Source organism: Glycine max, chromosome 13 (assembly GCF_000004515.6).
Source record: "Glycine max cultivar Williams 82 chromosome 13, Glycine_max_v4.0, whole genome shotgun sequence".
In the NCBI taxonomy this organism is placed as follows: Eukaryota; Viridiplantae; Streptophyta; class Magnoliopsida; order Fabales; family Fabaceae; genus Glycine; species Glycine max.
This window is the reverse complement of record NC_038249.2, coordinates 11,697,359-11,718,441: the sequence shown is the minus strand read 5'-3', so window position 1 is coordinate 11,718,441 and position 21,083 is coordinate 11,697,359. Positions and strand designations below refer to the sequence as shown.

At 40.1% G+C, this 21,083-nt stretch overlaps 1 non-coding gene across 1 annotated transcript; it reads right to left on the bottom strand.

Moving 5' to 3' along the window:
* Nucleotides 1-235: 235 nt before the first annotated feature.
* Nucleotides 236-342, bottom strand: LOC112998904 (small nucleolar RNA R71). The gene has a single exon (XR_003264083.1). It is a non-coding gene; the product is annotated as a small nucleolar RNA R71 (small nucleolar RNA).
* Nucleotides 343-21,083: the final 20,741 nt, after the last annotated feature.

The following is a 21,083-nucleotide window of genomic DNA, read 5'->3' as shown; positions in this document are numbered from 1 at the left end:
TCATGGCCTTGCAGGTGAAGACCCCTACAAACATCTGAAATAATTCCATATTGTCTGCTCCACCATGAAACCCCCAGATGTCCAAGAGGATCACATATTTCTGAAGGCTTTTCCTCATTCTTTAGAGGGAGTGGCAAAGGACTGGCTATATTACCTTGCTCCAAGGTCCATCACGAGCTGGGATGACCTCAAGAGAGTATTCTTAGAAAAAAATTTCCCTGCTTCTAGGACCACGACCATCAGAAAAGATATTTCAGGAATTAAGCAACTCAGTGGAGAGAGCTTATATGAATACTGGGAGAGATTTAAGAAACTATGTGCCATTTGCCCTCACCACCAGATTTCTGAGCAGCTTCTTCTCCAATATTTTTATGAAGGACTCAGTAAAATGGAGAGAAGTATGATAGATGCTGCCAGTGGTGGAGCCCTTGGAGACATGACCCCTGCTGAAGCCAGAAATTTAATTGAGAAGATGGCTTCCAACTCCCATCAATTTAGTGCCATAAGTGATGCTATTGTCATTAGAGGAGTGCATGAAGTAGCCACGAATTCATCTTCACCAGCTGAGACTAAGAAGCTTGAAGGTAAACTAGATGCCTTGTGATGTAAGCTCCATTGGAGCTTGTAGGCCTAGGATCTTCTTCATCAATGGATTTCTTTGCTTCTTGGAAGATAAATGGCAGTGGAATGGAGAAGGAAGAGAGAGAGGAGACGCTACTTCAAGGAGAAGATGAGTCTAGAAGAAGCTCACCACCATAGGAGGCCATGGATAAGAGCTTGGAGGAAGAAGGAGATGAATGAAGGGAGAGGGAGAGAAGAGCACGAAATTTTGTGCTCTAAAAGAGCTCTGAAATCTGAAGTTAATACTTAAATGATCAAAGTTCCAAAAAAATTCACACACATGACCTCTATTTATAGCCTAAGTGTCACACAAAATTAGAGGGAAATTCAAATTTCACTTGAATTTGAAATTGAATTTGTGGAGCCAAAATTTCACTAATTATGATTAGTGAATTTTAGTTATGGTTCAGCCCACTAATCCAAGATCAATTCCAAGATTCTCCACTAAGTGTGCTTAGGTGTCATGAGGCATGAAAAGCATGAAGGACATGCACAAAGTGTGACTATATGATGTGGCAATGGGGTGTAGTAAGCAAATGCTCACCTCCCCATCTAAAATTTAATTGGATTGGGCTTCTACCAATTCAATTAAATTTATTCCCAACCACACACATCAAATATTTACTTAGTGCATGTGAAATTACAAAACTACCCCTAATACAAAAACTAGTCTAGGTGCCCTAAAATACAAGTGCTGAAAATCCTATATTTCTAGGGTACCCTACCTACATTATGGAACCCTAAATACAAGACCCAAAATTAATGAAACCTTAATCTAATATGTACAAAGATAAGTGGGCTCATACTTAGTCCATGGACCCAAAATCTACTCTAAGGCTCATGAGAACCCTAGGGCTTTCTCTTGCATCTTTGGCCCAATCTTCTTGGAGTCTTCTATCCAATGACCTTGGGGGGTAGGATTGCATCACCTTGGTTAACCTGGTAACCCAACTGGCCATGAATCAAAAATCTGCACATGCCGCCAGACTCTGTGGTTTATGCTCCTCTGCCGACCACCACACAGACCTTTGCCCTTCTGTGCAACAATCTGAAGCAATTGAACAGCCTGAAGCTTATGCTGCAAACATCTACAATAGACCTCCTCAACCTTAGCAGCAAAATCAGCCACAACAGAACAATTATGACCTCTCCAGCAACAGGTACAATCCCGGGTGGAGGAATCATCCCAACCTTAGATGGTCGAATCCTTCACAACAGCAGCAAAAACAACAACCTTATTTCCAGAATGCTGCTGTCCCAAGCAGACCATACGTTCCTCCACCAATCCAGCAGCAACAACAATAACAACAACAATAACCCCAGAAATAGCAAACATTTGAGGCCCCTCCGCAACCTTCCCTTGAAGAACTTGTGAGGCAAATGACTATGCAAAACATGCAGTTTCAACAAGAGACCAGAGCCTCCATTCGGAGCTTAACTAATCAGATGGGACAATTGGCTACACAGTTAAATCAACAACAGTCCCAGAATTCTGACAGATTACCTTCTCAATCTGTCCAAAATCCCAAAAATGTGAGTGCCATTGCATTGAGGTCGGGAAAGCAGTGTTAAGAACCTCAACCAGCAACATCTTCTTCATCCACAAATGAACCTGCCCAACTTCACTCTACTCCAGAAAAAGCTGATGACAAAAATTTAAAGAGTAAGTTACCTAACAATTTCTATGCAGGTGAATCTTCCACTGGTAATTTTGATTTACAGAAGCAGCATATCCTTCTTCCATTCCCTCCAAGAGCAATTTCCAACAAAAAAATGGAAGAGGCGGAGAAGGAGATATTGGAAATATTTAGAAAAGTAGAGGTAAACATACCTCTGCTAGATGCAATAAAGCAAATTCCAAGATATGCTAAATTCTTGAAGGAGTTGTGCACTCATAAGCGGAAGCTTAAAGGAAGTGAAAGAATTAGCATGGGCAGAAATGTCTCCGCATTGATTGGTGAATATGTTCCCCAAATCCCTGAAAAATGTAAAGATCCTGGTACATTCAGCATACCTTGTACTATAGGGAACAGTAAGTTTGACAATGTCATGCTAGATTTAGGAGCTTCTGTTAGTGTTATGCCTCTGTCTATTTTTAATTCTCTATCTCTTGGTCCCTTGCAGTCAACTGGTGTGGTAATTCATTTATCCAATAGAAGAGTTGCATATCCTACTGGTTTCATAAAGGATGTCTTAGTTAGAGTTGGTGAACTGATTTTCCCTGTTGATTTGCATATTTTGAATATGGAGGAGGGATTTTCTAAAGGACCAGTTCCCATCATTCTAGGCATACCTTTTATGAAAACTGCTAGAACTAAGATAGATGTATATGCAGGCACACTATCTATGGAGTTTGGTGATATAACTGTTCATTTTAATATTCTTGATGCTATGAAACACCCATCTGAAGATCTTTCTATATTTCATGTTGAAATAATTGACCATGTTGTTGATGAATACATGACTGATCTTCATTCTAATCTGCATGCATGTCACTCTTCAAGCATTGAATCCGAATTTGTACTTGATCATATGTCTGAATTTGATGCTGAGAGTGAATCTGAAATTTATATTGATTACATGTCTGGTGATGTTTTACCTCTTGAGATTGATTTTATAAAGTCCGATAGAACTAACCATGTTTCAAGAAGTACACATACCTCTTACTTTCTTTATGAGGTACAGGCTGAGAAACCATCTCTTTCTACCATTATCCAGCCGCCAACACCAGAATTGAAGCCTCTGCCATCAAATTTAAAATATGCTTACTTGGATGATAGCAAAAGTTTTCCAGTAATTATATATGCCTCCCTTGCTGATGAGCTAGAGGAGAAGTTGTTATCAGTTCTCAAGAAGCATAAGAAGGCTATAGGCTAGACCCTGGCAGAAATTCCTGGTATTAGCCCATCCACATGTATGCATCGGATAAATTTAGAAGATGGGGCTAAACCAGTAAGACAGTTATAGAGAAGACTCAACCCGGTGATTCTTGATGTAGTGAAGAATGAGGTTACCAAGCTTTTGCAAGCTGGAATCATTTATCCTATCTCTGACAGCCAATGGGTGAGTCCCGTCCAGGTAGTCCCGAAGAAAACCAGCCTCACCATGATCAAAAATGAGAAGGAGGAGCTAATTCCTACTCGGGTGCAGAACAGTTGGAGAGTCTGCATCCACTATAGGAGGCTGAACCAGGTTACCAAAAAGGACCATTTTCCCCTGCCATTCATTGACCAGATGCTTGAATGCTTGGCAAGTAAATCTCACTACTGTTTCCTTAATGGTTTTTCTGGTTATATGCAAATCACTATTGCTCCTGAGGATCAGGAAAAGACCACATTCACCTGCCCCTTCGGCACTTTTTCCTATAGGAGAATGCCTTTTGGCCTATGCAATGCCCCTGGTACCTTCCAGCAGTGCATGATTAGTATTTTTAGTGATTTTTTAGAAAATTGCATAGAGGTGTTTATGGATGATTTCACTGTATATGGATCCTCTTTTGATATTTGTTTGGATAGTCTGGAAAAGGTTTTGAATAGATGCATTGAAACTAACCTTGTTCTAAATTTTGAAAAATGTCATTTTATGGTTGAGCAAGGTATAGTTTTAGGCCACATTATTTCCAATAAGGGCATTGAAGTAGATCCTGCAAAAAATTTTGTTATTTCACAATTGCCTTACCCCTCTTGCGTGCGAGAGGTGCGATCTTTTCTTGGTCATGCAGGATTCTACAGGCGCTTTATAAGAGATTTTAGTAAGGTAGCCCTTTCACTATCCAACTTGTTCCAAAAGGAGGTGGAGTTTGACTTTAATGATAAATGAAAATAGGCCTTTCATTGCCTCAAAAGAGCACTGACTACCACCCCTATCATTCAGGCACCTGATTGGACAGCCCCATTTGAGCTAATGCGCGATGCATCCAATTACACATTGGGGGTTGTCCTTGCTCAAAAGATCTCCTTACTTCAGCTTACTTCTTTTCCACCATGACATAGGGAGTTTTTCTTTTCCTATCTCCTTCTTTACTTTTATTACATTTGTCTGATTCTATTTGATGGTTTAATTGCTTTTAATCTTTTAATTGTGCTACATTGAGGACAATGTGTTGTTTAAGTATAGGGGGAGTGTTCTTTGGTTTTGCTAGTTTTGTTAAATTTTTTAATTTTGTTAGTTTTGTTGGGTTTCTAGTTTAATATTTTAGGTCAATTTTGTTTGCATGTACAACTTTGCATATTTTTCTTTGAATTATAGGATATGTTCAAGAAATGGGTAATTGTTCTGAAAATAAAAGTCTCTTGACATTTTGTGATTTGAAATCCTTGTTTTTCCTCTACATGTGATGATAGTTTTGAAAACTTAATTTGGAAGTGATAAGTTTACCTTTGTGAGAATTTGAGCCATCCATCATCATAATCTTTTGGTGTGTTTTGCCCCATTGATTGCTTGCACAATAGTCTTCGCTTGATTCTTGTTGATGCTTCCTAATTACATGCATATTTGGAAATGATTTAGGCAATTTTGTTCATTTTGCCCAGGAGTGCAAAAGGCTAAGTATGGGGGGTTTTGATGTGCCATTATTTTCTTCTATTTCATAACCCTTTTTGCACTATTTTAATTATTGATTAGTCTTAATTGTCAAATTAATTATGCAGTTTTATCATTTGGGCTCATTGGACTAATTTTGTGTTTTTAATTTAATTTCAGGAGAATTATAAGCAATTGGGCTTGAATCCAGAATTGGGCTTGGACTTGAAGAGAGCAGACAATTTTATCAAATCTTATCTTATCTAGATCAAATCTTATCTTATCTAGATTTTATCTAATCTAGATATTATTTCATCTAGATCTTATCTTATCTTATTTAGATTTTATTTCATCTAGATTTTATTTTATCTTATCTTGTCTAGATTTTATTTTATTTATGGGCTTGGACTTAAAACAGATTTTTAAGCTTTGGGGCTGAAAACTATATAACAGCACCAAGGTTCTAGTTTAGGCTCTCTCCTCTCTTCTCTCTTCTCTCCTCTCTCTCCTGTTTTCATTTTTAGTTTTAGGCTTTTCTTTTTTTAGACACTTTTTCGTTTTGCAATTCGAGTTTTTACTTTTCATTTCAGCAATAAAATTTCGTTCTTCAATCTATAATTTCGTTCACTATTGATTAATGGAAGGCTAAGTCTCCAATGTTGTTTTCTCTTGAGGATCAAGCACAGTTCTCTTTGAGGTTCTATTATTACTATTAAATTTTGTTCAGTTTTTCCTCTTCACTAATTACTCTGAATTTGTTGCTATTAATTCATGCATGCTTAGTGCTTGATTAATTGTCTCTGCGCTTAATTTACGTTCATGCTTAATGATCTTTTATGATTAATTGGTGTATGTGTTGCTTAATCACATAATGAATGCCTTATGTTAAATTTCGCTTAGTAATTTAATTTAGGGTTGGATTAAGTGGTTGAACTGATAAAGGATGAACTCTCGTAACCTAAGATAAGAGACTTTCTTGTGAATCAAGGGGAAGCAACGTGTTTTAATTCTGATATTTTATAATTCACATCTATTCGTTGTTTAATTTACAAAAGCAAACAACCCCCCCCCCCCAATTCGTTACAATTTTCCTACTATCTGTTATGAACATTTGGTTTATCATTGCTCGTTGAGAGACGACCTACGATCACTTCCTAGTTACTGCATTTTAATATTTATTTGATTCAGGTACGGCCTCGATCAGGTTGCCATAACCCCATCCAAGGTTCCTCAACCTCCATTTTTCCGAGGATATGACTCGAACGCAACATGTGCTTATCATGGAGGGGCCCCAGGGCATTCCATTGAGCATTGTAGGACCCTAAAGTGTAAGGTGCAAGGTCTAATTGATGCGGACTGGCTGAAATTTGAAGAGAATCGCTTGTGAATCCTAACATTGACAAGAGATGCCACACATGGGGCAATTTGAAGGTTGTTGCTAGATGTCTCTAATGACTCATTAGGATTTTCAAGTTTATGCCATTATTGTAAACCACAGTTACAATGCTAAATAATATGGATAAATTTGACATCCTTGTCTTTCTCATCCTCTCACAATTACATCTTTGCTTATTCATTTTCCACCGGAATGTGAGTGTAAGCCATTGGTTTGTTTGCTCAAACGACCTGTGTTCCTAATTTTTTAACTTCCGAGACCATTCAATCAAAGATTACTCGTCCTGCACGTTGGTGGGGGTGCTGTAAAACGATGAGTAAAGTTCAAAACAATAAGTTTCAGAATAAGAAAAAAGAAAAAAAAAAGCATTTGATTGACTATGTTTTCAAGTAAAAATATAGACATTCATGTGACCTCATTTTATCATTCCTGAAAGTTTGTCTTTTTGAGAGAGAAGTGAGTTATCAAGAATAGGAGTCATTTGACTTAATCCGTCAAAATCCTTCAACTATTTCTCGTCCTTGAAAAATTCTTTTTGCGAGAATCAACCGCCTCTTTCATTCTTCCTTGCTACAAGGTTATGAAAACAAAACAACGATGGATACCTCAGAGCCTTACACTGGGGCAATAAAAGGCACCATGCATAAACCTCAAGCGAACCTAGGGGCCGATTAGAAGTTCTCACCCAATAGGTTCCCTGCTACAAGGTCATGACGAAAGACAACGATTGGTACCTCAAAGCCTTACACTGGGGCAATGAAGGGCACCGTGCATGACCCTCAAGCGAACCTAGGGGCAGATCAAAAGTTCTCACCCGTCAATGCTTTTTTAAAAAGGGGGGACAAACCCTGGGATTTCAATGGATTGATTAAACGTCAAACGGCTCCATTGCCGTCACTCCAAAATGGTCAAGTGACTAAATCAAACAGAACATACACTCTAAGGGAGTTCCCGAAGAGATTTGCAAAAGATAGGATGAGGTTGCATGAATTATCATCTCTTTCAAAAATCAAATCAAAATCACAAAATAGGGAAAGAATGTCATAAACATTGTACAACTTTCCATTATATTGCATTGTTGCATATGAAGACCGCATTTATCGTATTTCAAGACAAAGGTTGCATGCATCTGCATCCCTCAAAATCATGTTAACTGCATAGATTTCCTACATCTAATGTCCAAACTTATGAATTTCGGATGACCGGCCCTCTCAATGAGTCAATCTCTTGCTTTCTCATAAGGGTGGACCCTTGGGTACAAGTACCCTCACCTTCAAACGGCTACAGGCCCTCGCCATCAGAGGACTACACGTCCTCACCTTCAGAGGGCAGCACGCCCTTGCCTTTAGAGGACTACACGTCCATATCTTTAGAGGACTACACGTCCTCACCATCGGAGGACTACACATCCACACCTTCAGAGGACAACACGTTCGCGCCTTCAGAGGACTACACGTCCTCGCCTTCAGAGGACTACACATCCTCGCCTTCAAAGGACAACACGTCCTCGCCTTCAGAGGACAACACGTCCTCGCCTTCAGAGGACTACATGTCCTCTCCAAAAGAGGACTACACGTCCTCACCTTCAGAGGACTACACTTCCTCGCCTTCAGAGGACTACACGTCTTCGCCTTCAGAGGATTACATGTCCTCGCCTTCAGAAGGCTACACGCCCTCGCCTTCAGAGGACTACACGCCCTCGCCTTTAGAGGACTACACGCCCTAGCCTTTAGAGGACTACACGCCCTTGCCTTAAGAGGACTACATGTTCTCGCCTTCAGAGGGCTACACGCCGTTGCCTTTAGTGGGCTAAACGCCCTCGCCTTCAGAGAGCTACACGCCCTCGCCTTCAGAGGGCTACATGCCCACACCTTCAGAGGACTACACGTCCTCGCCATCACAGGACTACACGTCCTCAACTTTAGAAGGTTGCACGCCCTCGCCTTCAGAGGACTACACGTCCTCACCTTCAGAGGACTACACGTCCTCGCCTTCAGAGGACTGCACGCGCTCGCCTTCAGAGGGCTACACACCCTCGCCTTTAGAGGACTGCACGTCCTCCCCTTCAGAGGACTACACGCCCTTGCCTTTAGAGGACTACATGCCCTCTCCTTCAGAGTTCTTCACGTCCTCACCATCAGAGGACTACACATCCTCTCCTCTAGAGGGCGACACGCCCTCGCCTTCAGAGGACTACACGTCCTCACCTTCAGAGGTCTACACGTCATCCCCTTCAGAGGACTACACGCCCTCGCCTTCAGAGGACTACATGTCCTCACCTTCAGGGGACTACAAATTCTCACCTTCTGTCCTTAATGCTTAACCGAGACTTGCGCTCCTGGTTAAGGGGCCAATAGTTTCCTTTTATCAGTTCCTGGGCCACCCCCTGATCATGGAGGAGGGCCAACTGTGCGAGCACAACCAGAAAAGGAGGCTATCACGTAGCTTCTATGCATACTGGGGCAAGATTTCACCCGTGCCGCTGCAAAGAGACATACGAATCATGCACACCAACATGATCACTCTTACACAGATATGGATGACGTTGCTACTTTGCAACATTCTACCCAGTGACCACAATGCTAATCTCCCCCTACGGAAGTATCAGTTGGGATCGCGCCCACAAGACACCCAGTGGACCCGGAGGAGTCCAACAGGGCCTTGGGGTTTCCAGCTCTGGTTACGGGCCTCTGTCAGTCCTACAGGGTGCCCGTCCCCCTAGCAAGGTCATGCCATCGTGACATAGGTAAGTATGCACGTGGCTCAACTAATTTATGATGCCATCCACTATTTGCCGGGATCGCGCCCACAAGACACCCAGTGGACCTGGAGGAGTCCAACAGGGCCCTGGGGTTTCCAGCTTTGGTTACGGACCTCTGTCAGTCCTACAGGGTGTCCGTCCCCCCCAACAAGGTCATGCCATCGTGACATAGGTAAGTATGCACATGGCTCAACTGATTTCTTATGTCATCTATTGTTTGCAGGGATCGCGCCCGCAAGACACCCAGTGGACCCGGAGAAGTCCAACAGGGTCCTGGGGTTTCCAGCTCTGATTACGGGCCTCCGTCAGTTATACGGAGTGCTCGTCGCCCCCAGCAAGGTCATGCCATCGTGACATAGGTAAGTATGCACGTGGCTCAACTAATTTATGATGCCATCCACTATTTGCCGGGATCGCGCCCACAAGACACCCAGTGGACCTGGAGGAGTCCAACAGGGCCCTGGGGTTTCCAGCTTTGGTTACGGACCTCTGTCAGTCCTACAGGGTGCCCGTCCCCCCCAACAAGGTCATGCCATCGTGACATAGGTAAGTATGCACATTGCTCAACTGATTTCTGATGTCATCTATTGTTTGCAGGGATCGTGCCCGCAAGACACCCAGTGGACCCGGAGAAGTCCAACAGGGTCCTGGGGTTTCCAGCTCTGATTACGGGCCTCTGTCAGTTCTACGGAGTGCCCGTCGCCCCCAACAAGGTCATCAGGCCCCTTACTAACCGAGCTTTCATCAAGAAGTACTGCACCCCCAGGCAGGCACAGGGCAAGACACCACAGCAGCCTGGGGACGGCTGACAGCGAGCAATAGACGCACCGTCGCCACCTCCAGAGCCCCTCAGCTCATCTACAAAGGCTGGAGCATTGCCTACGGCCCGTGGCCGACCAGCAGGCGACCAAGTCCAAATCCAAGGTAAGCAAAAGTACTAGGTCCGTGACCGACAAATCATCACGCGTGCAGCTCAAGACGTTAAAGAAGCGCTACTAGGAGGCAACCTAGTACCTTTTAAATCTCTGCTTGTTATTTGATCACCTTTGTTTCTCAAGTCATAGTAGGACACACCTAGTTGCTCATGATCCTAGGAATTTAAATAAAACAAGCACAAGCTCGGAAGGTAGTCATACCTCACAAAATATATGTATGTGTGTTTAGGTAGCGAAAATGCCTTAGATATGCATGTATGTAATTTAGGTAGCAAAAAAATTACCTCACAAAATATATATATGTATGTATGTATGTATATGTATGTTTAGGTAGCAAGATACCTTGGATATGCATGTATATAGAAAAAATACCTCACAAAATATATATATGTATGTTTAGGTAGCAAGATACCTTGGATACGCATGTATATACTCACAAAAATATACATATGTTTAGGTAGCAAAATACCTCATGAAAAAAAAACAAAAAAAGTAAAATAAAAATAAAATTGGTTAGCTAAAAAGCCAACATGCTTTTGAAAGGAAATGAACTTGCCATTCAGAACACAAGGTTTTTGAAGAAAAATGTGTATGCACCTGAAGGATGAATGCTGTGAAAATTTTCCCGAACACCCAAAATGGACTCGGATGAATGCATGAATTGATGAAAGAACATGTTTTGGAAACACTGGGTTGACTTAAATAGGAAAAATGAATCCTGAGCCCTAGTGTCACATGAACATAAAAACTTGATGCTTGAGTGTCCACATGGGTGCATGCATGACCAGTTTTGCATAAAAATTCCAAATCATCATTGTTGTATGTGTGTCATGGAAATAAATGTGAGACATCCCCTTTACCCCTGAACCGCTTGCCAAACCAACACCCTGACATACATCATGTACGGCCGTTCTGCAAGCCTTTTGACCCAAGACCTCAAACCATCATAAACCTTGACCCAGGATGAGAATTTTCATCCCTGTCCTCGGAAGAAGGAACAATGGGGTCTCCCAAGAAAAAAAAAGTCATTTACTATTGAGCTGCTAACACGCTTCCAGAACAAAGAAAGTTCCCGATCAAAGATCGAAAGAAAACAAAAGAAAAATAGAAATTCCCGATCAAAGATCGGAAGAAAACAAAAGAAAAAGAAAAGTTCCCAATCGAAGATCAAAAGAAAACAAAAGAAATATACAGAAAGGTCTTCGGATCAGACAATATTTGAATTGTCACAAGCAAATAAGAAAAGAAAGGAAACCGTGACTTGAAGTGGTCCTCTCCCTTTGATTACCAACCAAAATCCTGTGCGTCGGTGACTTTTTTGTCTCGCACTAAACAAAAACAGAAAAGGAAAAGGCCGAAACACTCAAAGCCAAATTTCCTACCAAAAAAAAAACATCATTCCCGAAAAAGTCCTATTGATCCATGATCACACATGTAATCTTTGATTTGATAGGAAATGATTTGCAAAATCAAGTCATGTCATATCTATGGTTTGGAATTAGGATAAAACACTTACCTGTGTGAGATTGATACACTTTGACTGATTTTCTTCTATTTTGTTGGACCCAGTGTTTCCTCTAAATGATCGTTTAGAAATGAAACACTAACATCCAAAATCTCATTTATGGTTATGAGAAAATTTCATCAGTATACTCTCCTTCCCCAATAGACACATTGTTTTTCACCAAAAATTATATGTTGCTCTGATCAGTTGGAGGTTTTGTTTCTTTACTAAAGCATGTTCGCATTTTAGTGAAAGAACATCGAGACTATTTTAGTCTCACACATCACAAAATCAAGAGCTACGTAGGTCTGAGTTCCTCATCACAAATTGAGGATACATAGGAGCAAAAACCTCGCTTTTATTAACCGCCCCACCTTTTGCTATCGTGACTTGTGAGTCCTTTGGCACGCGAAGATGCCATATACGATAACCCGCACACACTCGTTCACTATCCGTCAGACTCAAAGTCTGGTAGCATGCAGTGGCTAACGTCGACTTCTGTACCATTATCATCCAAAGATGGCGAGTCCAATGACATTCGGGGGTACCTTATGGTTATCCGTACCTTTTGTCAACCAGAGCCAAGCGAGCCCGTTGACACGCAGAGACTAACATCGTCTTCTACACCTTTGTCATCCAGAGACGGCGAGTCCGATGACATGCGGGAGTACCTTATGGTTATCCGCACCTTTTGTCAACCAGAGGCAAGCGAGCCCATTGACACGCAGAGACTAATGTCGTCATCTACACCTTTTGTCAACCAGAGGCAAGCGAGACCGTTGATACGCAGAGACTAACGTCATTATCTGCACCTTTTGTCAACCAAAGGCAATCAAGCCCATTGACACGCAGAGACTGATGCCATCTTCTACACCTTTGTCATCCAGAGACGGCGAGTCCAATCACATGTGGGGGTACCTTATGGTTATCCGCACCTTTTGTCCACCAGAGGCAAGCGAGCCCGTTGATACGCAGAGACTAACATCGTCATCTACACCATTTGTCAACCAGAGGAAAGCGAGCCCGTTGACACGCAGAGACTAACGTCGTCATCTGCACCTTTTGTCAACCAGAGGCAAGCAAGCCCGTTGACACGCAGAGACTAACGTCGTCTTCTGCACCTTTGTCATCCAGAGACGGCAAGTCCGATGACATGTGGGGGTACCTTATGGTTATCCGCACCTTTTATCAACCAGAGGCAAGTGAGTCCGTTGACACACAGAGACTAACGTCGTTATCTGCACCTTTTTTCAACCAAAGGCAAGAGAGCCCATTGACACGTAGAGAATAATGTCGTCTTCTGTACCTTTGTCATCCAGAGACGGCGAGTCCAATGACATGTGGGGGTACCTTATGGTTATCCGCACATTTTTTCAACCAGAGGCAAGTGAGCCCGTTGACACGCAGAGACAAACATTGTCATCTGCATCTTTTGTCAACCAGAGGCAAGCGAGCCTGTTGACACGCAGAGACTAACGTCGTCTTCTGCACCTTTGTCATCCATAGTCGACGAGTCCGATGACATGCGGGGGTACCTTATGGTTATCCGCACCTTTTGTCAACCAAAGGCAAGCGAGCCCATTGACACGCAGAGACTAACATCGTCATCTGCACCTTTTGTCAACCAGAGGCAAGCGAACCCGTTGACACACAGAGACTAACGTCGTCTTCTGCACCTTTGTCATCCAGAGATGGCGAGTCCGATGACATGCGCGGGTACCTTATGGTTATCTGCACCTTTTGTCAACTAGAGGCAAGCGAGCCCGTTGACACCTAGAGACTAACGTCGTCTTCTGTACCTTTGTCATCCAGAGACGACGAGTCCAATGACATGTGGGGGTACCTTATGGTTGTCCGCACCTTTTTTCAACCAGAGATAAGCGAGCCCGTTGACACGCAGAGACTAACGTCGTCATCTGCACCTTTTGTCAACCAAAGGCAAGTGAGCCCGTTGACACGCAGAGACTAACGTTGTCTTCTGCACCTTTGTCATCCAGAGACGACGAGTCTGATGACATGCGGAGATACCTTATGATGGAAGCTTGCTTGTGGGGCTTCTATGGAGGCTGGATCTTTGAGCTTCAATGAGGTCCTTTAATGGTGATTTTCCACCATGGAGATGCAACGGAAGACAAAGAAGAAGAGGTGAGATGAGGCGTCATCCACTAGGGAATAAGCCATGGAAGAAGGAGCTTCACCACCAAGATGAGCCTTGGATAAGAAGCTTGGAGAGGATGCTTCAATGGAGGAAAAGAAAGAGGGAGAAAAAGAAAGAGGGGGGAGCATGAAATTGAAGGAATAAAAGAGGTAGAGAAGTGGAACTTTGAAGTATGTCTCACAAGACTCTCATTCATCAAAGTTACCACAAGTGTTACACATGCTTCTATTTATAGACTAGGTAGCTTCCTTAAGAAGCTTTCTAGAGAAAAATTCCTTGAGAAGCTTCTTTGAGAAAAATTCCTTGAGAAGCTAAAGCTTAGCTACATACACCCCTCTAATAACTAAGCTCACCTCCTTGAGAAGCTTCCTTGAGAAGATTCCTAAAAAAGCTAGAGCTTAGCTACACACACCTCTCTAATAGCTAAGCTCACCTCCTTGAGATGAGAAGCTAGAGCTTAACTACACACCCCCTATAATAGCTAAGCTCACCCTCATTCCAAAAATACATGAAAATACAAAAAAAAAGTCCCTACTACAAAGACTACTCAAAATGCCCTGAAATACAAGGCTAAAACCCTATACTACTAGAATGGCCAAAATACAATGCCCAAAAGAAGGAAAAACCTATTCTAATATTTACAAAGAAGAGTGGATCCAACCTTGACCCGTGGTCTCAAAAATCTACCCTAAGGTTCATGAGAACCCTAGGGCCTTCTTTAGTAGCTCTAGCCCAAGCCTCTTGGAATCTTCTATCCAATACCCTTAGGGGGTAGGATTGCATCACCTTATGGTTATCCACACCTTTTGTCAGCCAGAGGCAAGCGAGCCCGTTGACACGCAGAGACTAACATCGTCATCTGCACCTTTATCATCCAGAGACTGTAAGTCCGATGGCATGCGGAGATACTTTATGGTTATCCGCACCTTTTGTCAGCCAGAGGCAAGCGAGCCCGTTGACACGCATAGACTAACGTGGTCATCTGCACCTTTGTCATCCAGAGACGGCGAGTCCGATGAAATGCGGAGATACCTTATGGTTATCCACACCTTTTGTCAGCTAGAGGCAAGCGATCCCGTTGACATGCAGAGACTAAACATCGTCATTTGCACCTTTTTCATCCAGAGACGGCAAGTCTGATGACATGCGAAGATGCCCAGCAGTTATCCTTACACACACAGTTCTGCTACCCCGACCTGTGAGAAGTCAGGTAGCATGCGGAGATACCCAAAGGTTATCCGCACACACACACAAATCTGTTACTCCAACTTGTGAGAATTTGGTGACATGCGAAGACACCCAAGGGTTATCCATACACACATTTATGCTACCCCGACCTTTGAGAAGTCAGGTAGCATGCGGAGATGCCCTATACGGTAATCCGCACACATTTTCGAAGACAAGAATGTCTTCAGTCATTGCATGTCTTCAAAAGGCGACAATGTCTTCGTTTGCATTTTGAAGACGACAATGTCTTCACCTCAAAAACTTCAATATCTTTTTTCCCTGTGCTTTGTAGGACTCGACGTCCTTTGTTTGTACGCTTTAAAAAAAAGTTCGAACGAGAAAATGAATTAAACGAGAAAAGTAGGAATTTCAATATCTTCATGCCTTCACGGGTTTTACTGCTTGGATTTGCGCTAGTGGCCGGTCGGGTAAAGATTCAGCTCGAACGAAATTAGTGTCTTATCTTTACTTCCCTTTTATCTCCAATAAAAGATAAGTAAATAGGGGCAACTGTCATACCCTAATTTCGTCTGAGGACCATTGTTTATCGGCATGTCACCTTCGTTTGACCACCTCAAAATGTTTAACACCTATCGTTGTGGAATCCATAAAGTTCTGAGATGTTTCGAGAAGAAACCGGTCAAAAACACGAAAATGATAGTGTATTTAGCAAAGTGGGGTGTGTGTAAATAAACTGTTACACTCTAATTTCATCTGAGGACCATTATTGATCACAACGGAAGGCTTAACACTCATCATGGTGGAATCCGTAAAGTTTCATGAGATTTTGGAAAGAAAATAGCCAAAAACACAAAAATGGGGGGTGAACTTATCAAGATAGGGGTGTAAATAGAAATTTGAATCTAGGCCAAACATTTTGGAAGTTGGGTTGCTTAAGGAGAAAGCAACAGGGCGGCAAGCTCCTCCCCGTTGTTGAAAAATGGTTTACGAGGCTTCCGTGGCTTCAGTAATGCTTTCGTAAAATTTCCAAAAACCTTAGGTAAGCATATTTCACTTAACATTGGTGAAAGGGAAGAGAAAAAAAGATGAAAATCAAATCTGAAACACTTCCGTAAGGCTTCCGTAACTTTTCCGTAAAGTACGAAAAGGAGGATGAACTTAGTAATTGGGGTGCGCTTAGAAATCTTCCTCAAGAAGCGTCTGGGCGGCAAGCACCTCCCTTTTTCCCTATAAATAGGGGAGGGGGCTGTTTCAAAATGTTCCCTAACCCCCTTGGCTATGCATTTCAGCTATTTTGGGTGAAAAAACGTGTTTCCATGAAGAAAATCCAAGCCGAGGTGCTTCTGTAACGCTTCCGAGACGTTTCTGTGAGCAATTTCGTGAAGATTTTCTGTCATTCTTCATCGTTCTTCATCTGTTCTTCGTTCTTCAACTGGTAAATTTTTGAATCCGAGACTTTCAATTCATTTCTTGTTTTGTTGGCTTTCATCTTTATTTCGTTCACTTTCGGTTTTCTTTTCTTCCATTTTTAACGAGCTTTAACCGATCGTTTAAGCCGTTATCTCGCCTAATAAATGATAAAATGAATTTCAACCGATCATTTGCATTGTAATCTCGTTTAATCACTATTAAAGCAAAATCTAACCGATCGTTCATACCATAACCACGGTTAAACAAAAAAAAGGCAAAATAATAATAAAATAATCAAAATATCTTGAAAAAATAATAATAAAATAATCAAAATATCTTTAAATAAAATAATCAAAAAAAGCAAGCAGACGTTTTTTCTTTGGAAGTTTCCTTGAATGAATTGACTAATAACCAAAGTGAAACTAAGGCTAAAATCAACTCACAAGTCATGTTTTGTCTACAAAAATCACTAAAAACTGTTTTAAGGTCCAACGCCTTAAACAGTCCTATTTGCTTTTATCGGTTAACATGGATTGTTCAAAAACATAAAATCAACATGTAACTTTGCCACTTTTGCAAGAACTACGTAGGTCTGATTTCCTCATCGCAATTGAGGATATGTAAGAGCAAAAGCCTCGCTTTTGTCGACCACCCCAAGAGATCGTTAATGGTCCAACGCCTTAACGTTTCTCTCCTTTCAAAAACAAGAGATCGTTAATGGTCAAACGCCTTAACATTTCTCTCCCTTCCAAAAATAAAAAGATAGTGTAATGGTCCAACGCCTTAAACAACTTTTGTTCGGTTAAAATCGATCTTGCGGAAAAAGATCAAAACAACTTAACCAACGTTTAGTTCTGAAAGATACGTAGGAGCGAGGGAAACACCCTTGTCGACCACAAAAAGATAAAAAATACAAAAGGCATAAAAAGACATAAAAATGTAGAAAAGGGAAAATAAAACAAATTGAAGACATGATATTGCACATTTGATTAAAGGATGTCGTCCCTTGTGACGGACGCGTGGGGTGCTAATACCTTCCCCGTGCGTAAAAACAACTCCCGAATCTTTCACACTTAAAGTTCATAGACCACACCTTTTTAGTTTTTCCAACATTTTCCTCGAATAAACGTTGGTGGCGACTCCGCGCATTTTCCACCCATGGAAGACGCACCTTTGAGCCCTCGCGTCGCCCTCCCGCCGAAGGGTAGGTTGCGACACTATGGCAGCCACTAAGCCTTCAATCTTTGGAGTAGGCCTGCCAAATTTTTCAACCTTTCTTCCATGGGATAATAACTTCAACTCTAGATGTTCCTGAAAATCAAAATTTAAATCATTTCAACAATAATAACAAATACTTACGAAAATATTATTTATTTAAAAATATAAATAGCTCTCCATTGCAAGTAGTTACTGCAACATGATGAACATAGCCACTCATAACTAATGTGTCATGGGGCGTCTAAAAAACCTTTGGCATCAGTAACTACATCAGCAACTAGTTCTTCAGGTTGTTCATGGACCTCGTCAGCTGCATCATCCACATGTTGAACATCCTTACCAACAGGTGCAGCTTCCTGTTGCCTATGTGCAGATGCTGTGGGCCTTCGCCAATGGGGGGCTTCATTCGAATCACGACTAACTTCTCTCCCTAGGGTTCTTCCTATAACCTTGTCTAAAGCCCAACCCAAACCTCTGGTTCTAACCATAATATGCATATTTTAACAGTCATAACAACTAAAGTCATCATTTGAACAATACCATAATCAATTACTATTTTATAATTCTTATAATTACTTTTATGTTACTTTTATAAATTCTAAATGAATATGGAAAACTTTTTTCCAAATATATAAACTTGACAACACTAATGAAGTAAATTTAAATTAATGACCAAAATGTAAGTACAATTTTGGTTTTTATTTGTAACAAATGACTTTCATTTTTTAACAAATCACTAACACAACTTTTTATTTTTTAAAACAAAAAAAAAATTCTATTTTATACTTCCTACCACTATTTATATAAATATTTAATACTATGAGTGTACTAAAATATACACCACTATATGAATAAAAAAATAATTTACTTACATGGCAAATATAAATAAACTACTTACATTTTACAAATAAAGAAATAACAATAATATTTATACATTCATTTTTAAATAAACAAAAATGTTAATTTAAAAAAAACAACTTCAAAAAACAAATATAATTAATTAAATATAAACACATAAAAAATATACAACAATATTTTTTTATTAAAAAGAAAATTTATAACAAAATAATTTATTTCTTTTTATTTATAAAACATTAATTCTTTTATTATTTTATTAATTAATAAAATAAAAAAAATACATAAATATACGGATTAACAATCCGTAAAACACATATGGATTGACAGTCCGTATGAGTTTTACGGATTGACAATTCGTATAACTCAATGGATTGTCAATCCATATGTGTTATACGGATTTCGAACTAGATAAACAGACACACACACCCATTTTCAATGAACAAAAGGAACAAAGCCACTTACGGCGACAGGGAGCGGGATGACGGTGTCAAAAATTTGCTAAACGGTGCAAACAGAGGGAGATAGCGGCAACGGCGCAGCAACAACCAGAGAACGAAGGAGGAGACAAAACGCAGTACCCAACATGTATGGACAAGAGGGAGGGACGCAAATTTTTAAAATTTAGGCAAAATTACATTTTTGGTCTCCCTAGTTGTTTTTAATTTCGATTTTGGTCCCCCTTTAAAATTATTGACGAATTTTGTCCTCCTATTTTATTCAATCACGCAATCTTGATCCCCCAGTCCAAAATTGGACGTTGACTATTACAAAGGAATGTTGACGGCCACGTATCACGTTCTTATTGGATTATGACTGTCACGTGTCATGTTCTGATTGTATGTCAACTACATGGAAGATGAAATGTATTGTTGTTGTCATTGATCAATCAGAATATGACATGTGACAGTCATCATCCAATAAAAACGTGACACGTAGCAAAACCCTATGGAGTGCTTTCTTGATTATTTTTTATTTCTTTTTTTCTTGGATCTTGATTATTGTATTTTCTCTTTGGGCCACATTTCGTGGCTGTATTAATATAAGTTTGATGTTTGCCTTTAAAAAAAATAGTTATACGGCATAATGAAGACGTGGCTAATGATAACTAATGCTAGATTATGCCCACAATAATGGTTACATGAAAAAATAAAAATATTAATTATGGTTAATGTATTACTTTGAAAAAGAAAATGATATAAAAAACGAAACATTTAGTATCTATGTGAAATAGACTTAAACTACTTTAAGTTGACGACTACTTAAAATTTTATTATTGACTTTGATTCGCTATAATCAAATTTAGTTGACCTATTATATTTATCAAATTTAATCATATAAACAAATATATCTTTGTGCTAATTCGATTTAACAAATTTAATTATATTAAATTATTTTTAATGGCATTAGTGGGGCGATTGCTTTTACATAAAAAAATATACTTTCCAAGTTAAAAATTAAAAAATATATATGAAATTAAGTTAAACACTTACTTTATCAACCAACATTTGATTGATTAAATTTTTATAGAATTCTTAAATCTATATGCCACTATAGACCATACAAATTTAAGTAACCATGCATTATAGATCATCTTCATAAACTTGAAATTATAAATTTTAAGGTCTAAATTGTAAACAAAATATAACAAACTACTTAGTTTTATGCTCCATGGATTTGAACTCTAAATTCCAATTGCAGCGTATATTTTATAATCGATTTCAATTTTAAGGCTCAATTTCAAAGTCCAATTCCATTCATAAGTTAGGGAAGTTACCTTGTTCACGGGTGGATATATAATATATCAAACAACAACAACAACCCCTTATCCCACTAGGGGGGGTCGGCTACTGGGAACAGCTTCCGCCATAATGTTCTACCAGGAATATACTTCCAATCCAAAATCAATAAGTTCAAGATCCTTTTTTTAAACCCCCTCCTATAGTCCTTTTTGGGTCTTCCCCCGCCCCCCAATTGGTTTGTCTTATATATATATATATATATATATATATATATATATATATATATATATATATATATATATATATATATATATATATATATATATATTGCACTGGGAAAGCCAAGAGGAAAAACAAATTTTTGGACAATTGAAGGTACCCAATATCACATCTATGATGGCCTAAAAAGTGTATCATGAAAATGGTGCACACATACAAGTCTAACCTAAAGAAGAAAGGAGATTTATGTTTCACTTATAACAAATCCATAGTGAAATTGAACAGAATAATCCAAAGTTCAAAAGAAATAGTCTATCGAGCGAGAAAAGGAGATGCTATAATTATCACAAAATGGATATGAAACAAGAACTTCTATGGAAAGAATAATTAGTAAAAGGAGTGCAACCCCTAATTATTTACCAAGGTTTTACATTAAAATTCTTATTCCATGAGAGATGCCTGCAAGCCATGAACCTCATCCAAACTAATATTCCAATCAGCCCTAGTTCCCCTTCTGTTTTGCTTCGATCTATCAGCTCCGTGGCAATATTGAAC